General features: G+C 37.4%; 1 protein-coding gene and 1 long non-coding RNA gene across 11 annotated transcripts in view; both read right to left on the bottom strand.

The window, feature by feature from the left end:
- The window catches only part of LOC141516226 (uncharacterized), a 100343-nt gene extending 95067 nt beyond the window's left edge, over positions 1-5276 (bottom strand). The window contains exons 1-2 of the long non-coding RNA XR_012476640.1: positions 5039-5276; positions 2051-2168 (exon numbers count right to left, since the gene is read on the bottom strand). This is a non-coding gene — a long non-coding RNA (uncharacterized LOC141516226). The remainder of the gene's footprint in view (positions 1-2050; positions 2169-5038) is intronic.
- Positions 1-19461, bottom strand: part of ANAPC10 (anaphase promoting complex subunit 10) — a 694704-nt gene that overhangs the window by 485185 nt on the left and 190058 nt on the right. The gene's annotated exons all lie outside the window — the stretch shown is intronic.

The following is a 19461-nucleotide window of genomic DNA, read 5'->3' as shown; positions in this document are numbered from 1 at the left end:
AAAACAAAAAAAAAGGAACAATTTTTCCCATCACAGAGCTTATATTCAATGATATTGGAACCTTTGTGAACAAGGGTTGTGAACAAGACTTCCTGCTTTTTTATTTCTTACAAAGAGTGTTAGCTTTTAGGTAGATTCTCAAGAGCTAATCCTAGACTACCTACATCGAATTGCATTTGTATCCACTTCTTTGGGAGTGACTGGAACCAAGAAGTGTGACCTCATCTGGTTAGATCATCTGGTGTTGGAATGGCAGTGTGTTCACTTAGGAATAAACAAAACAAGTATAACAGTGTGCACAAGTATTAATAATCACAACAGCAGTTAACTTTTCATAGGATATTTACTCAGAAGCCCAAAGGCATAGACTGCTTCTGATGCTGATATGAAACTGGGGATACAGATGCAGAATCTGCTGAACATTTCTTTTCCTTTCCTCAGCCAGATTTCTAGAAAGTGTTGCCCACACTCCTTGAGCTCATTTCTTTCTTTTTTTTTTTTTAAAGAATTTTGCAAGGCAAATGAGGTTAAGTGGCTTGCCCAAGGCCACACAGCTAGGTCATCATTAAGTGTCTGAGCTCCAATTTGAACTCAGGTACTCCTGACTCCAGGGCTGGTGCTCTATCCACTGTACCACCTAGCTGCCCCTAGGTCATTTCTTCAACTCTCACTTGCTCAGTTCCCTGCAAGTTGACTTACAACTTTACCGTTGTTCTTTCCAGGATTACCACTATCTCTAGACAAACAAATTTTTTTTTAATTATTTTTTCCCTATCAGCAAAAACTCACCTTCTTTACCTTCCATTCCAACCCTCATCCCTACCCCGCCACCACACACTCACACACACACACACACACACACACACACACACACACACACAATAAATGAGAAAATGAAAAAAATCCTGTATCAAATATGTAGAGTCAAGCAAAACACATTTCTGCACTGACTATATCCAAAAAACTTATGTCTCACACTGCACTTTGAATCCTTCAATGTCAGGAAGTAAATGGATGTTTCATCATTAGTCCTCTGGAATAGTGGTTAATTGTTACACAGATTAGAATCCCTAATTCTTTTAAAGTTTCTTGTCTTTACCATATTGTTGTCATATAAATTGCTCTCTGGCTTTTGTTCATTTTTCAAAAGTTCACATAAGTCTTCCCAGATTTCTCTGAAACCAACTCCTTCAACATTTTTTATAATTCAAGAGTGTCCATCACATTTATATACTATAGCTTGTTTAATCATTTCCCCAGTTTATGGATACTCTCAAATTACCATTACTTGCCACCTGAAAAAGAGTTATACATATTCTCCTACATTTTTAATTAGTTTTCTTTGCTTAAGACCAATCCCTCTATTTATCCTTTCTCTAATTCTCCTTTCTCCTTTTTCCTTATTGAGTAAAACATATTTTTGTATCCAACTCATTTGTGTGTGTGTGTGTGTTTCCTCCCCTCCTTGACTAATTAATATGTGAGAGTGAGGTTCAAGTGTTAACCATTTTCACTCATTCGCACCTCCTGGTTTATATAGATGTCTACTTGCACACACTGATTGAGATTATTTTCCACAATTTACCTTTCCTTCTGTCCTAGTATGTTCCTCTTCCCTTCTCTTTCCATTCTTAAGATTATCAAGACAAATGGCACAGTGGATAGAGCATTGACCTTGGAGTCAGGAGGATGGGAATTAAAATCCAGCCTCAGCTACTTCCTAGCTGCGTGTCCTTGGGCAAGTCACTTAACCCTAATTGTCTTGTGTCCAGGGCCATCTCATTCATTCTGATTTCTATCTGGTCACTGGACCCATTAGGCTCCGGAGGAGAAAGTGATGCTGGTGATTTAGCATGACTTGATGTCATGGTCTTCCTCAAGAATAAAGAGCAAACATCATCAAGACAAAAACTACTTCCCAGTCTCAACTAATTAATATACTACTACCCTTAATGATAGGACTCAGAGGGGATGTATGTATTATCTCTCCATATTTGAATGTAAGCAATTTATCTTATTTATTCCCTTATAATTGTTCATTCATACTTACTTTTTTTATGTTTCTCTTGACTCCTGTGTTTCAAGTTCAACATTTCTACACAACTCTGGTCTTTTCATAGGGAATGCTTGGAAGTTCTCTTATTTCATCAAAGATCTAGTTCTTTCTCCTGTAGAATTATATATAGTTTTTCTGGGTAAATTATTCTGGGCTATAAGACCATATCCTACCGGAGCCACGTGGGGGCCACCCGAGCGCCCCCTCTGCCAGCCCCGGCTTCGGGGTCCCCGGGGAGCGGGGGGTGGGCCAGGCGCCCCCGAGGATGCCCCTGGACGACGCCGGGGGGGTGAGAAGCCGGAATAAGAAATGGGGGTGCCAGGGGGCCCCCGCTCAAGCCGGTGCTCCTTCCTCAGGGAACGTGGCGCCGGATGGGGCCGTCCAGGCCGGGCCCGAGGAGGAGGAGCGGGGGGCGCCCCTGCCCTGCCGTGCGGCCCCCGCGATGAGGCAGCCGACGGCTGGAGGTCCCGGCAGAGCCCGGGTGAGTGCCTCCGCGGTGCCCGGGCACGTGCCCGCCCAGCAGCCCCCTCCTGGCAGCGATGCCTTAGAATCCACATGATAGGAAAATGTCACAGAGACGATGTCATCCCCAGCAGCTCACTGGGAGGTCACAAAAGACTCCCGAAAGATTCAGAGAGAAATCTGAAGGCTTTTGAAGACTTTGCTTTGAGTGATCAACATCCAGGTGGCTTCCAGGGGCTTCATGAAATTTGTTTCCAGTAGTTGAATTGGTAGAAATGCTTTAGGACTGTATTGTTTATACTGTACGCATTTGAACGAAAGGATTTGATTTAATCTGGCCTACATTTGAATGAAAGTTTAAGTTGTAATTCTCATAAGAGGTGCCAGCCTGGTAATCAATAGTGTTCTGACCCCTGGGCATCTACATCTTTGGATACTTTGGAAAGGAAAAGGGTTTGCCCAGTTCTATGGAATCTGAACCACAAGTAAGATAGACGAAAGTGAAGTTTTGAGCAATTTTTCTTAAATAGAAAGATTTCTTATAAAAGATTTGCAGGAAGCTATGATAAACCATGGATTCCTCTCTAAAAAGTTCCAGTGCTAAACTGGTAAAACTGAATCCCATGATAAAAAAAGATAAAATCTCTTTTGTAAAATACAAAATAGCTGCAATTATAAAAAGTGAAGCTCTGTATGATAACATTTAGGAAAATCCAGGTTTAATTTGAGTTCACCCTGGTTCTACGCTAAGTGAAATGTTTTTAAATGTGGGTCCTTTTATTGTTTTGGGGTTTGAATTTGTTAAAAAAAATAAATGATTATTAGTAGCAGATTCTCATGATTTCTCCATGTCATTATAAGATTTCAGGGTCTAACCCCATATTAGATTCTTTTAACTGCAGATTTGAGTTGATTAGATTGCTTGTCCCACTTCTCCCCAGAATTATAATTATGAAGTTCATCCATTGGTTTCCTAAATTTCCTATCCATTTTGCATTAAAGAATGCTTTGGCAGTCTTGTCACTGCAGTGGCTGTCTCTCATGACAGGTCTGACAGTGAAGCAGTATAAAACTTGGAACAGAAAAAGGAAGAATAACCCTACATTGTTTGGTTATAAAGGGCTGCGTGGGTTCTAAAAACATTGCTAAATGTTGGGAAAACTAAACTCTGCTAAGTTCAGGGTTGGTACTAATTAAACTTTATCTGGATGTAGAGAATAGCAGCTGAAGGCATTGATTGTTTTAAGATCATTTTAATTAAACTCTTTAGAAAACCGCAAAAAAAAACTATATCCTTTGCCTTCCGAAATATTATATTTCAATCCCCTAACACAGTAGTGGTGGCTGCTAAACTGTATGATCCTGACTGTATTATTTCTTTCTGATTGTTTGCATTATTTTTTCTTTGACTAGAAATCTCTGAATTTTGACTGTGTTGCTCCTGGGAGTTTTCTTTCAAAAGTTTTTTCTTGAAGTAACCAGTGAATTCTTTATATTTCAACTTGGTTGTAATAGATACAGGCAGTTATAAAAAAATCTTGAAATAGACTTTCTAGATTCTTGTTTTACTCATCATGTTCTGGTAATAGTGGTTCTCAAATTTTTCTCTTTAATCTATTCCCTAAATCAACTAATTTCATTATGAGAAAGTTTAATATTTTTTAACCTTTTGACAATTTTCACATTTATTGTTTTCTCATGGAACCAATGATTAATCTGGTTAATCTAATTTTGCAGGCAATTGCTTGGTCAAGGTTTTTTACCTCTTGTACTAAGCTGCTAATTTCCTTTCCAATTCTTTCTTCCATGGCTCTTATTTCTTTTCCAATTTTTTTTCTTCTAGTGTGCTCATTTCATTTATTAAAAAAAATTTTAAGCTCTTTTTGCTCAAAGACGCAAATTTATCATAGGATAAAGATTTAGAGTAAGAGGAGAACTTAGAGGCATCTTTCCCAATCCCTTCATTTTATAGTTAGAAAAATTAAGGTAAGTGACAGAATTAAAGTTTGAACCTAAATTTTTAGACTTCAAATTCAGTTATAGGGAGAGGGATTTTACCCACTAGATTATGTGTGACCATATGGGTCTGTTTAGATGTGGTTCGCAGAGAAGCATGAAAAAATTTCTCTAGTCTCTTCCACCTTCCCTTCTTGAAGGGAAATATCCCTCCCTGAATAGAAAGCAGAATATTAGGGTCAGATTTTATCTATCTAACCTCCTCCACCCACCACCACCACCACCACCAATATTGTCCAGAGAAAATAATTTCATGTTGATGCTTATTGGAATCCCTCAATGGAAAATATACCAAGATATATATATATGTATGTATATATATATATATATATATATATATATATATATATATATATATATGTAAATTCTCCATGGCTTGACTCTCCTGACTGTCAAATGTCAATTCTATTTATCTCAGCTGATAGCAAACATAAATCACAGATGAGAATCTATTATACTCAGAGTGAATGAGTTTGCCTATTGGGAAAAGTTATCTCAGCTTACCTTAGAGATAGAATCCCAGTTCTCACCCAAGAGGAATTCTCTGAAGTGCAGCAAGCCGAGGATAGTAACCTCATTGAAGTGCTGACTCCTTTATATATAGACTTCTTCTCAGATCTTTCTCTCCCTTTAGGGACATCTATCTGAATAGAACCTAGAACTGAGGGTCTTCCACAGGTTAAAAATTTACTTTCTATCATGCTGCCTCCTTTATAGGAGAAGATTATATAAAAGAGAGCTATGAACCATGGATTATGTGGAGTGAAAACCTGATCTTGTTCTTCCCACTTGGAGGACTTTGTTCTGCTCTGTAGGAGGTGCCAGCCTCAGAAAAAGGAAAGGAGAGTTGGGTATTGGAAAAACTCAGTTAAAAAAAACACTGAAAGCAGCTGAATTGAATGAAAAAAAAAGCCCACCAGACTTGGAGTCAAAAGACTTGAATTCAAGTACCAGGTTATACCAAATTGTCAAAAATCTTGGACTAGTTGACAAGCATTTATTAAATATTACTATGTGGCAGATAAAACAAACAAAACCAAAGACAGTTTCTGCCCTTAAGGACTTTACAATCTAATGGAAGAAAGCAATATATAAAAGGGATCTCTAAAATCCCATCCAGATTCCATTAATTCGTGGGAACCAATAGTCTGAGATTAACCAGTGCCCAAATAAACAAGAGATGGACTTGTCATTGAGGCATTACTGTGAACCAGGTTCTTGATCCTAAATAGCTGAAGGAGAAAGGGATATGCCAACAAATGGGCAAATATCAGTAAATAACATTTGAGGAGTCCTTGGGCTAAATCTGTTTGGGTTTAGCACAACTCAGCAAGGAGAGCAGATTCAAAGTACAGGATCAAAGGCAAATTTACTGAGGTTGGAATCCCTGAGGAATTTGCTTCCTTTTGGCTTGGTGGTATGTGTAGATGTCCTTATGAATTGAATAAAAGCCCCACCTTCCCTTTACCCCAGTGAACCACAGCAGCTGTGCCTTTGCAGGTGGCCAGGGACAGATGACAGCTGGGTAAGCCATGGAAGGCAAAGCCTCCAAATACATATACTATTTAGAGCATATTCTTTGTCCAGAAGCTCTAAGCAAGGGAAGTGGGGTGAGTAAAGAGGATGTGGTTAGAATCATATAATAACAATAATTTAATGACCTAATTAATAAATTACCCACCCCACTTAGACATGATACCTTTTTCAGGAGAGAATATCTCTTTTGAATCAATATTGCATTCCACTCTATTTAAGAATACCTTCATTGAGTCAATCAAAGGCATTTCAACTGTTGTATAAGAAGAAATTTAGTCAGATTGTTTAAGGGACTTGGTCATGTCCTGAGAACCCAAGTAAAACCATAAAGCTGATTTGAAATGGAGGTTCAAGAATTTAGAAGCATAAAGATGAGAGCTCTAGAGGGATTCACTTAGAAGGGAGAAACTTCTCATCTGCCTCTACTCCCTGAGAACAGAAAACCACCCAGTTGAAGAATTTATATTTCTCATGAATATCTAAGTCCTAACAGCAAACCCAGAAAAGTTGGCATATCTTCATTGGAAAAATCTGAACACATTGGAAAAAGGCTGATTTTTAACTCTACAAGTAGCCTAGTAACAAAGTTATACCATGCCTAAGGGAACCTTCATTAGTACCACACACAGGGGAGAAAAAGACTTCCATCAACCGAGTTATGAACTTGATCTAACTTTCCCCTCTACATGTACTGGTAGAAAAGTATTTCATAGATCTGGATAATGTTTTGTACCAATTGTTCTTTCTCTTAGGAAAACTGCCTAACTAAAACCTAATTAAGTCAGTCTAATTGATATCAAAAGATAATCGATAGAGGCACACTAGTGAGAATTTATGAACTATCAAATTATAAAAATTTCTCTTATCATTGAAGAGGTAGCCCTAGAATCTTGAAGGAGGATATAGTAGCCTCCCTCTGGGGATCTAAGTTTTCAATGTGAGTGGAAACAAGAAAATAGTACCAGGGTATATGCTATCACAAGAAATTATAAATGTGTAGAATTCAGACAAATGAGGGAAGATTTGCATGAACTAATACAGAATGAAAAAGCAGAACAGAAAGAAAAATGCATATAAAATTACAACAATATAAATTAAAAGATTGAAAGGAGACCAAACAATAAACCAATAATAGTTCCACAAAAATAAAATATACCTTCTTCCCCCCAACTAAGAAATGGAGATCTGCTCTATAGAATGTTAGATATGGTCATAGTATCCAGTAACTCTTATCCACACTTGAGGGTTAGGTTCCTTAGGGGGAGCCTACCTTGGATTCAGCATACTAAATGGATTTATAACTAAGAATTGAAACTACATAACTCATGAACCCCAAATGATGTCTTTACCCCTTAAAGACAACCAGGAGATACAATTAGCTCAAAACTAAGGCATAGTAAGAACAGTAGCTTCAAAACATTCCTCCCTCAAGCCTAGAGAACGCTCTTCAAAAATACCCAAAGTATCAGGGGAAAGAGTAGACAAAAATAGTACATAGTGAGACAGAGGCATAGGAAACATATATAGCTAAGGTAAACTATTCATAAAGTAATATGGTGCTCTTATGCTACTCTTATTTCTTCCATCCCTTCCTTGGTCACACTCTAGAACCACCTCCTCTAATTTTGTCCCAGAATCCTGTGTAGTGTAGAGACACTATACCCTGAGTGGCTATATTGTAAGACTTCATGGCCAGTGGGTACAAAGAAGAGGGAGGGAGAAGAGAGGGAGAAGAGAGAATTTCCTCTCAAGTGCTAGTCTTTTCCTCTTACTCAGGGAAACCAGTCTCACTAAAACAAGCTTAGCTTGGTTTTGGACAATCAGTCCAAACTGATCCTGCCTCAGCTGTGTCCAGGGCTGACAAATTAGCTATTAAAAGACTATCAACTGATCAACTAGGATGGATGCAACTCCCTCAGCATTTCAGTGATCAAGGACAATCCTGAGAGACCTATTACGAAAAATGCCATACACATCCAGAGGGAAAAAAACATGGATTCTGAATTCAGAGCAAAGCGTACTTATGCTCATCTTTTAGAATTTCTTTTTTGTTTCTTCTTCCTTACTAATGATTTTCTCCTTAATTATAATTCTTTCACAACATAACTAATACAGAAATATTTTAACATGATTATAAATGAACAATATTTTTTCTTTTCCATTTATTTATTTATTTTCACATTAGTACAGTAGTATTACTGCAAAAGTAACCACAATTCTCCCTCTTCCCACAAAGACAGAGAAACCTCAAGAAAAATAAAGTGAGATAAAAAGGAAAAAATGTACTTCATTCTGTATTCAGATACCATCATCTCTGTCTATGGAATGGATAGCATTCTTTATTATAAATTTATCAGATAAGTTGCTTCAATAATTTTTCCCCACAAATTACTATTGCTGATTTTCCATCCATTATATTCTTCTAGACTAGACTAGACTTCTCTCTCCTTTAATCTTGTCCCTCCTCAAAAGTATGTTGCATCTGATTTTCCTTCTTTTCTATCACCTACACCCCCTTCCCCTCCCCTTGTCCCCTTTCTCTCATTCCTTTCCTCTCCTTTTTCTTCTAGGGTAAGAAGTTTCTGTGCCCTATTGATGTGTATGTCATTTTCTCTTTGAGCAACTTCCAATGAGAATGAAGGTCCCCCCCCCCTTCTACTCCATTGCACAAACTTTTTCTTGATTCTCTTACATGAAATATCTTAGCCCATTCATTCTACATCTCCTTTCCCTTCCTTCCAATACATTTCTTTTTCACCATTGACTCCAACTTTTTACTATATTCATATTCAACCCTCTCCTGTGTCTTGTCTATATATGTCCCTTCTAACTGCTCTAATAAATGAGGTTCATATGAGTTATCAGTATCATCTTCCCATGTAGGAATACAAACAGTTCAACATCATTAAATTCCTCATAATTTGCCCTTTCCACCCACCCTCTCTATGCTTCACCTGAGTCCTGTACTTGAAGATCAAACTTTCTGTTCAGCTCTGGTCATTTCAACAGGAAAGTATGAAAGTACCCTATTTCATTGAATGTCCATCTTTTCCCCTGGAAAAAAATGTTCAGTTTTGGTGAGTAGTTGATTCTTAGTTGTAATCCAATCTCTTTCGCCTTCTGGAATATCATATTCCAAACCTCAAGTCCTTAATGTAGATGCTGCCAAATCCTGTGTAATCCTGACCATAGCTCCATGATATTTGAACTGTTTATTTCTGGCTTCTTGTTATATTTTCTCCTTGACTTGTTTGGCTATAGTATTCCTGGAAGTTTTTTCTTTGGGGAAGGGATCTCTTTCAGGAGGTAATCAGTGGATTCCCTCAATTTCTATTTTACCCTCTGCTTCTAGGATATCAGGGCATTTTCCTGGAGAATTTCTTTAAAAATGAAGACTATGTGGGAGCCATGATGGTGACTTGAAGGCAGGAATTACCAGAAACTCATTCCCCCCAAAACTCTAGAAGTTGTCAAATTATGACTAGCCAAAATTTAGAGGGACAGAACCCATAGAAAGACTGAGTGATATAATTTCCAAGTCCAAGATTACTTAGAAGTTCTGTAGAAAAGGTCTGTTTCACTGGGACCAGGGGTTGGAAAAAGCTGCTGAGAGTTCAGTCGCAATGCAGCATTATAGGCCTAGATCCCTGGGAACACCTGTGTTCAAGGCAGAGGGGAAGGTTTCCAGACCTCCTGACCCAGGGATCGCCAGGAACAGCTTGAAGGAGTGGTGAGAGAACTTTGCCATACCAGAGTGGAGTAAGCACCAGTCTCAGAGCAGCCTGTGGTAAGAACCGCAGGAATCGGGGAAGTCAATCTACACCTCCAGAGTGCAGCCCACAGAATGTAAGGGAGTCAGGGGAGACTGCAAAGGTTTCTCTGCTCTTCTTGGGACAGGACTCAGCCATTTGCCCACACTCAGATCCATGTTACAGGCTGGGTCCCCATACCACCACAGCTGAGTAGGGACCATCCTCACAGCTCCAGGGCAGAGGGGAGGATCTATGGTCATCCACATACCAAAGCACAGGCAAAAGAGTAGTCAGAGCATCTCATAAGATGTTGGAGGAATTAAGGTCCCTATGTATTGTCCCCCAAACCCTCCAAAGCCTTGGAAGTGCAGTAAATCAGCCATAGACTATGGAAATAAGCAAACAAAAGAAAAAGAAGAACCTGACCATAGAAAATTACTATGGTCCCATGGAAGATTCAGAAGATAACAAAATCAAAGCTTCTATATCCAAAATCTCCAAGAGAAATAGAAAATGGGCTCAGGCCCATGAGCTAAAGAAAAAGACTTTGAAAAGCAATTAAAAGAGGTAGAAGAAAACTTGGGAGGAGAAATGAGAGCAATGCAGATAAATGAAAATGAAAACCAAATCAGCAGCTTGGTGAAAGAAATACAAAACAATACTGAAGAAAATAATATATTAAAAAAAAAAACCAGTTTAGGCCAAATGGAAAAAGCATCACATAAGGCAAATGAGAAGAATGCCTTAAAAGGCATAACTGGCCAGTTGGAAAAGGAGATAAGAAAAAGGCCCCTGAAGAAAATAGCTCCTTCAAATACAGAACAGAACTAAATGAATCCTATGGCTTTGAGAGAAATCAGGAAGAAATAAAACTATTCAAAAAAATTAGAAGGAAATGTGAACTATCTCATTGGAACAACTGACCTTGAAAACATATACAGAAGACATAATTTAAAAATTATTGGGCTACCTGAAAGTCATGACCAGGAAAAGATCCTAGACTTCATTTTCCAAGAAAAAATACAGCAAAATTGCCTTGAGATCCTAGAAGCAGAGGGTAAAATAGAAATTGAGAAAATTCACCAATCACCTCCTGAAAGAGATCCCAAAAGAAAAACTTCCAGGGATATTATAGCCTAATTCCAAACTCCCAAGTCAAAGAGAAAATTCTAAAAGCTGCCAAAAATAAACAATTCAACTACTATGGCTCTATAGTCAGAATTTCACAGGATTACACAGAATTACACAGGCAGCATCTACATTAAGGGCTCGTAGGGCTTAGAATATGATATTCCAGAAGGCAAAAGATCTTGGTTTACAACTGAGAATCAACTATGCAGAAAAACTGAACATCCTCTTTCAGGATAAAAGATGGACTTTCAATGAAACAGGGGACTTTCAAACTTTCCTATTGAAACAACCAAAGCTGAACAGAAAGTTTGAACTTCAAGCACAGGACTCAGGTGAACCATAGAGAGGATGGATAAGGACCAACTATGAGGAACTTAATGATGTTCAACTGTTTGTATTCCTGCATGGGAAGAAGTTACTGATAGCTCATATGAACTTTCTCATGCATAAAAGAAATTAGAAGGAGCATATATAGACAAGGCACAGGAAGGAGCTGAATATAATGGTATAATATAGTAAAAAGACAGAATCAATGGGTGATAAAGGAAAGTACTAGGAGGAAGAGAAAGGAAAGGAAGAAAGGGCCTAAGATATTTCACATAAGAGTAAAGAAAAAGCTTTTTCAATGGAGTGAAATGGGAGAAGATGAAGGGGGAATGAGTGAGTCTACATTCCCATCAGAAATGGCTCAGAGAGGAAATAACATACACACTTAATAGGGTATAAAAATCTATATTACCCTAGAGGAAAAGTAAGAAAGGGATGGGAAAAGGGGGGACAGGGGAGGGAAGGGGGAGTAGATAGATGATAGAAGAAAGGGAAGATTGTGGAAGAGAATACTCAGATACAACACACACTTAAACAGGGACAGGGTGAAAGGAGAGAGAGAGAGAGAGAGAGAGAGAGAGAGAGAGAGAGAGAGAGAGAGAGAGAATAGAATAAATGAAATAAATCACCATCATTCCAATAGAATACTGATTAACATGCTACCAACCTCCTGACACAGAGAAGTAAAAGAGTACAAGTATACTATTTTTTGGACATGACCAATGGGAGAATTTGTTTTGTTTGATTATATATATTTTTCACAAGTTTTGTTTGTTTTTTTTTCCCTCCAATGAAATGGAATGTAAGAGGGAGGGAAAATGTATGTTTTTTTTCTTTTTTTGCCTTTAAAAATGTTGTATTCATGCCTTTCGTTTTTGGCAATCATTCCCTAAGATGCATTTAAAGAAAAACTGTTACATAAAATCACCAGCAAAATAGCATTTGCAACATTGTACACCTGGAATCTCCTGCTCTTCCACTTTGAGGAAGGAAGTATATTTCAACACCATTGTTGCCAACTAAGGCACTGCACCTTATGTTTTCATGTATATTGTTGTACTCATTATGTATATTGTTCTTATGGTTTTGCTTGCTTTTTATCAGTTCATACAACTGTTTGCTTAAAGGGGGTTGTTTTTCTTTCTTTCAATAAAGGGAAATGAAGGTTAATTTTTGTTGATTAAAAAAATAAAATATAATCTTTAAAGTTATCTAGGATATAGAACAACTAGGTAGTGCAGTAGATAGAGCACTGAATCTGGAATCAGGAAAACCCACCTTTGTGAGTTCAATTTCTGTTTCAGACACTTATTATCTATGTGACCCTAGGCAAGTCATTTATCCCAGTTTGTTTAATTTTCTTCATCTAGAAAATGAGTTGGAGAAGGAAATGCAAACCCTTCAATACATTTTCCAAGGAAAATCTCAAAATGGGATCACAAAGAGTCCAATGGGAATGATCCAAACTAATAATAGGCTGAGATTCAACCAATCATTCTAATTCCATCAAAGATCATTTCTTCATATTATGTAAAGGGATTAAACTGTGCTTTGTATTTTCTTCTCTTCTCTAGCACTACTACCACCTTGTTGTAGATTCTTACAATACTGTGTTCTTTATCACTTCCGGCTTGGACTATCTCAATAATAGCCTGCTCTTTGGCTTACCTTCCCAGAGTATTCACCTGATCATTTCTCACCCCAGAAAGTTCACCATGAAGAGTTCATCAAACACCCCTTGTGCAAGATAGCCTTTATGCCCTTTCTCCTTTTTAGTTTCTTTTTGGGTTGTCTTTAGTAATGAGATTGAGGGCAAGGATTGTCTTACGCCTTATTTTTGTTGCCCAAACTGTATTTGTTTAGCACAATACAGGTGTTCAATAAATATTTATTGATGTCTCAAGTCTCTCCCACTTTGGTTCATCTGCCATTCAACAATCAGTGATCTTCCTAAGAAATGACCATCTCACTCCCCATTCAGTCAACTCCCCCAGCTACTACCTATGATCTCCAGAATCAAATATGAAATCCTTTGTTTGGTTTTAAAATCTCTGCATGACCTGATCTTTTCCTACTTGGCAAAAGTCTTCTCATCTCATCCTCCCTGCCAGGTCCACTCTGGTCCTGTGATACTGGCCTCCTTGCTGACACAAGACCTCCTGTCTCTCATTATTGTGCATTTTAACATTTTACAGGCTGTTCCCCACATCTGAAGTTCTCTACCTCCTCCTCTTCACTAACTCCTCTTTTTCCTTGACTTCCTTCAGATCTCAACTAACAATCTCACTTTCTATAGGAAACTTTTCCTGATCCCTCTTAATTTCCATTCCTTTGTACTTTGTCCTTTCTAGGAGAATGCTGCAGTCAGCTCCAATAGACTCAAGAGCAATTGTTAAAGTTCAGTGTGAGCATTTACAAGCTCCAAAACTAGCAAATGCTATGACTGGGGCTTGATTTATTGTTCTGTTAATTGTCTAGACTTAAGAAAGTGATGGGGAAAATGTTAAGAATAATGTTTAAAATTACAAGCAAGTCCTGCACATTTATCAGCACACCTCTAGTACCTTCCCTCTGTGATGATCAATAATTGAGCCTGTAAATAATTGTTTGCATGTTGTTTCTCCTATTAGGTTCTTACTCCTTGAGAACTGTACAGTTCTTAACTTTCTTTGTACTTCCAGAGATTGGCACTGAACCTAGCATCACTTCAATGCTTTGTAACTTGACTTGAATGCATTAACACCTAACTGTCTCTGTTATCTTCCTCTGCTAATGGTTTCATCAACTGGGTTGAGGGAAGTGGGGAATGAATGATTCCAGATCTGCAACTATAAGAAAGGGCTCAGTTTGTGGGAAAGGATATGTTGAGTGAGGCAGGGGCATATTTTCAGAGATAACTATGATGTAAAAAATAAAAGGCATCAATAATACTTTTGAAAAGTGCAAGTTGCCAAGCTTTACTTCCATTAACTTTTGGGTCCCTTGGGAATAGGTTTAAATATTACTACTTGATAATTCAGCTCTATTTCTAATTTTCTAGTTCCACCCTTTTGTGTTTTTAAGGTTAAACAGTAGGAAGATCCTGAACAAGTGGAAATTTTTGAAAGTATAGTGTGCTAAGTGCAAGGGAAGTTTGGGTAGCCCCAAGTGGGCAATGATTTGGATGAAGGTAAATAATAAAAAAGAAGGAAAAAAATTAACTTCACCAACTTCACTTTTCTTTCCCTAAAATCTTTACATAGCAATATACTTAGTTGAACCCATCAATAATTGGTGATGTCCCTTACACTTTTCCTCTTAGTGAGTCTCAGTTTCAGAATATTGATTAAATCCTATATCCAAGAACCTCAGTCCAAGTCCTATCCAATACAAAACTATGCCAGACCATCCCAAATGACAGGCGAATTCAAAAGCAAGAAAACAGAATAGTAAAGTAAATAACAAGGAATTGAAATTGGTAGTAAAAGTTATCTATGCTTATACAGAAATAACTGTCTCTTCCTATGATTCTAGTAGAATACAAGCCAACTATTTAAAATCCTCATATGTTCATGACAAAGTTGGAGAGGGAAACAGTCAGATCAAACATATATAGTGGAGGTAGAAGAGTTCAAAACTACTCTTCCTAGTTAGCTTTTAGTTCAGTTTTGGCAGGAAGCCTTCACTCCACACCAAATTATTTCTCCAGTCTCTTAGGCTTTCTAAAAGATTGTGTTACCAAACCTTTCCATTCATAGCATATGACAAGGACTGTTATTTTACCAGAATCTTCTGGGAAATATCACCTAGATGCTTTCCCCAACAATTGCAGCTCTCTCAATCCCAAATATTGCCAGAAACTGAGTCCATGGTCAACTTCTACACATGATCTGAACTGGAGAGAAGAGATCAATCATTTTTATGTAACGTTTCAGGGTACTTCTCCTTTCTAAATTTAATTGACAGTGAGTCCTAACAAATGAAGGTAGAAGGGAGAGACTCAGCCACTAGAAAAGTGGAAAGCTTATAGTATAGACAGGTTTAAAGGAGAATATAATTTAGGGAAAAAAATCATGTGGCAGGTTTGAGGATATGGGAGATTTGAGCAAGGCTCAACAGAGTAGGTGCTTAAGAAATGATTGTTGATAGCACAATTGATTTATTGCTGAAAAATTAAAGAATATTTGAGAATAAGTATCTCATTCCTTCCCTATTGACTTGTCTTTAAGTTTATGCTGCACTTATAATAATAACATCAAAAGATGCTAGTTGGTGCAGTTGATAGAGCATCAGCCCTGGAGTCAGGAGGATCTGTGTTCCAATTCAGCCTTAGACACTTGTCACTTACTAGCTGTATGACCTTGGGCAAGTCACTTAACCCTGATTAACTTGCATCTAGGGTCATCTCCAGTTATCCTAATTCATATCTGACCATTGGACCCAGATGACTCTGGAGGAGAAAGTGAAGCTATTGACTTAGCACAGCACCCCTAACTCAAATCTAATTCACTTAATTTGTCATGGCATCACCTCCTTGATATAATGATCTTCGAGAATGAAGGATAAACAACAGTAACAGGAAAAAAGAAATTGATTGACATTTATACAGCACAGTTTGCCCGGCATTTGATATAGTTATCTCATTTATTTTCTAATAATGGAATCACAGTAACATAATTCCTATAGGATTCTGTGTCATATTGACTAACTTCCAATTTCTAAACCAATCCTTTTTTTTGGTTAAGTGTCTTACCCAGAGTCACAGAACTAGTACATGTCAAGTCAGAGGCCAGATCTGAACTTAGGTCTTCCTGACTCCAGGACTCTATCTACTACACCCGATATTCTTTCATCATATTTAAAGGCAAACGTTTATTTTTTAAAATTTGACTACAAACATGTAAAACTTATACACAAAGGGGAACTTCTTATTCCAGGGGCTAATATTGACATTACGGGAAACAACCTTTGTCTTGCTTTTTTCCTTTTGTAGTCCTTGGCTTGTGTGTTTGAGAGAGAGAGAGAGAGAGAGAGAGAGAGAGAGAGAGAGAGAGAGAGATTGTGGATTGTGTGTGTATTTAGTTCTGTGTATTTATAAAAGGATAACTTTCTGTCCAACTGAAGAGACACTTAACACATTGTTTTCTTTTTTCTGCTTCAGGGTTTTCTAATGCGAGAAAAGAGAAGAAAGCCAGCCCCCCCCCCCCCCCAATGTAATGCCTAATTGCCTCTGGGGGAGTCCAGCCCTGACTGTCCTTTATAGATTTATTATCAGGTTGATGTCATTTCTAGAGGATCCCTCTGCCCCACCTTCCTGGGCTGCCAAGATTCCAGGGACATTCCAGGATGATCCCTTACTTGTCTGACACTCTCTTTAATAGTGAATCCACTTCATAAATACGTGACACATTTTTTTAGCTGTAAGTCATCTGCCACTTTTGGAAAGACATTTAGAGTGAAGTCGACTGTTTCCTTATCTAGATACAGGGGAGTGATTGCCAAGGCTACCTAATACCAGGATAGGGTCAGGAGGGAGACATTCCTGAAACAATACTTTCTAGGTGCCAAAACAGCCTGCATTAGCTTTCTAGTGCTCAGCCACTAGTGCCCAGTCCGTGTCCTGGCTGCGTGAATGCCCTGGGAGTGTCCTGGACTGTCAGGGACTGGAGCCTGAGGAGTAACCTCACCAATTAATTTTAAAGTGTGTGTATGTGTGGAGTGTGACTTCAATGTCATTTTCTAATTCCTCTGCCCCTCTCTCCAGAAGCTCTCAAGACTTTGGGAGAGATTTGTTAGATTGGAATTTGGAACAGTTGGGGCAGAGAAGGTGGTGGGAAGACTCTTGGAGTGGTGAGTAGAAAGGGGAGAGAAGAAAAGTGGCTGGAATAGGGTAAAAAGAAAGGCAAAGAAAGAAAATAGTGAGAATAAGATGGAGGGAAATTCACAAATAGTCACTATAATTTTGAATATGAATCAGATGTTTATAGTAGCTCTCTTTGTGGTGGCAAAAAAACTGGAAACTGCAGGGGTCCCCAATTGATGGGGTTGCAATGGCATATTACTGTTCCATAAGAAATGATAAGTTCATGCCCAAAGGGCAACAAAAAATGTGCATACCCTTTGATCCAGCAATAACACTACTGGGTCTATACCCTGACGCGATGATGAAAAAGGGTAAAAACATCACTTGTACAAGAATATTCATAGCAGCCCTGTTTGTGGTGGCAAAGAATTGGAAATCAAGTAAATGTCCTTCAATTGGGGAATGGCTTAGCAAACTGTGGTATATGTATGTCATGAAACACTATTGTTCTATTAGAAACCAGGAGGGATGGGAATTCAGGGAAGCCTGGAAGGATTTGCATGAACTGATGCTGAGTGAGAAGAGCAGAACCAGAAAAACACTGTACACCCTAACATCAATATGGGAGTGACCAACCTTAATGGACTTCCTCATTCCATCACTGGGACAATCTGGGACAATTTGGAGCTATCTGCAATGGAGAATACCATCTGTATCCAGAGAAAGAACTGTGGAGTTTGAAGAAAGACCAAGGACTATTACCTTTAATTTAAAAAAAAAATACTGATATTGTCTGATCTTGCTATCTCTTATAATTTATGTTTCTTCCTTAAGTATATGATTTCTCTCTCATCACATTCAACTTGGATCAATGTATACCATGTAAACAATGTAAAGACTGGTAAATTGCCTTCTGTGTGGGGATGGAGGAGGGAAGTAAAATTAGGGGAAAAATTGTAAAACTCAGAATAAATAAAATCTTTAAGAGAAAAAAAAATGATGAGTTCATTGATCTTAGAAAGCCATGGAAAGACTTACATGGAATGTTGAAGAGTGAAATGAGCAAAACCAAGAAAACATTGCATAAAGTAATAGTAATATTATTTTAACTTTGAGAGACTAAGTTATATTGACTATTATAAATATACAAATTAAAATGAAGGACATATGAAGAAAGTTGTGATTTGCATCCAGAGAAAGAACTGATAAATAGAAGTATATATGAAATAATTAAATACAAACATATAAATATATATATATATGTTTATTTATAAATACACACACATACATATAACTATTTGTAGTTAATGTTAGCCATCTCTGGGGCAGGGCTGAGGGAGGCAAGAATAAAGGAAAAAAGAAACTTACATAAAACTTTTTTATATATATTTAAAAGGAATAGCAAATTGGTATAATAGACTTGCAGTTTCATGTGCAAATTATGGGAATGCTTATTTTATTCCATAAACTAAAAGTTAAATAATGTTTTAAAAGAAGAAGACTTCCCCTTGCAACAAAGAAATATAGTTAATAACACCTGGGTCATATCTGACAATATTTTCATCATTCTGCATCAGCTTTTCTCTCTCTAGAACAAGATCAGAGAGTAAAAGAGTCAGAGAGTAAAAATTTTAGACCTTGCAGACTGAGAAGCAAAAATAAATAGGTTTTTATGTAATAAGAGAAAAATTAGTTTCCACAAATATTTATTGATGAAATAAAAATGTGATAACAATCTTGTATAATTTTTTGATTATAAGGTTCTACTAATGAGAAGAATGAAATTTGTTTATGGGGAATAGTATTTTGCTTTACTTAGGTTCCAAGTTAGTATTTCCTATCATCAAAATTGACTGCAAATGTTCATTTATTAATACTGATCTGTGATGAGAGTTTATGTATTTCCTCTTTGAAAAATACCTTTTCATGGATAGGTATTGCTAAATAATTACATCAATCTACAAGCATATGATCTTAATTGAATATATTTATCACTTGGAATGCATTTATAGAATTCTATTAATTTTTCTCTTTAAATTTGCCTTTTAGCATGTCATTTCATTGCACATCAATCATTTTCAACTGAAGGTTAGGTAGCAGTTCTTCAATTACACAGTTAAATGGATGTTGAAATATGGACATTTCTTTTGTACTTGCAAAGAGGTCTGAAAAATACTACTGGAACTGTAGTTTCAACTCAAAAAATACACACTGAAAATTTGTGGGGAAATGGAGAGCTCCCTTCTTGCTTTAACTTTGTTATAACTTTTAATTTGTTTTTAACTTATACATAGAAAATGTATAAAGCACTTGACATTACTTGTGATTAAAGAAAGAAAAATCAAAGAAATAGAATACAAGGGGGTACTCATCACTTGGGGAATGTTTAAAAAAGTTGC

Source organism: Macrotis lagotis, chromosome 3 (genome assembly GCF_037893015.1).
Source record: "Macrotis lagotis isolate mMagLag1 chromosome 3, bilby.v1.9.chrom.fasta, whole genome shotgun sequence".
In the NCBI taxonomy this organism is placed as follows: domain Eukaryota; kingdom Metazoa; phylum Chordata; class Mammalia; order Peramelemorphia; family Peramelidae; genus Macrotis; species Macrotis lagotis.
This window is presented reverse-complemented; position numbering and strand designations above follow the sequence as displayed.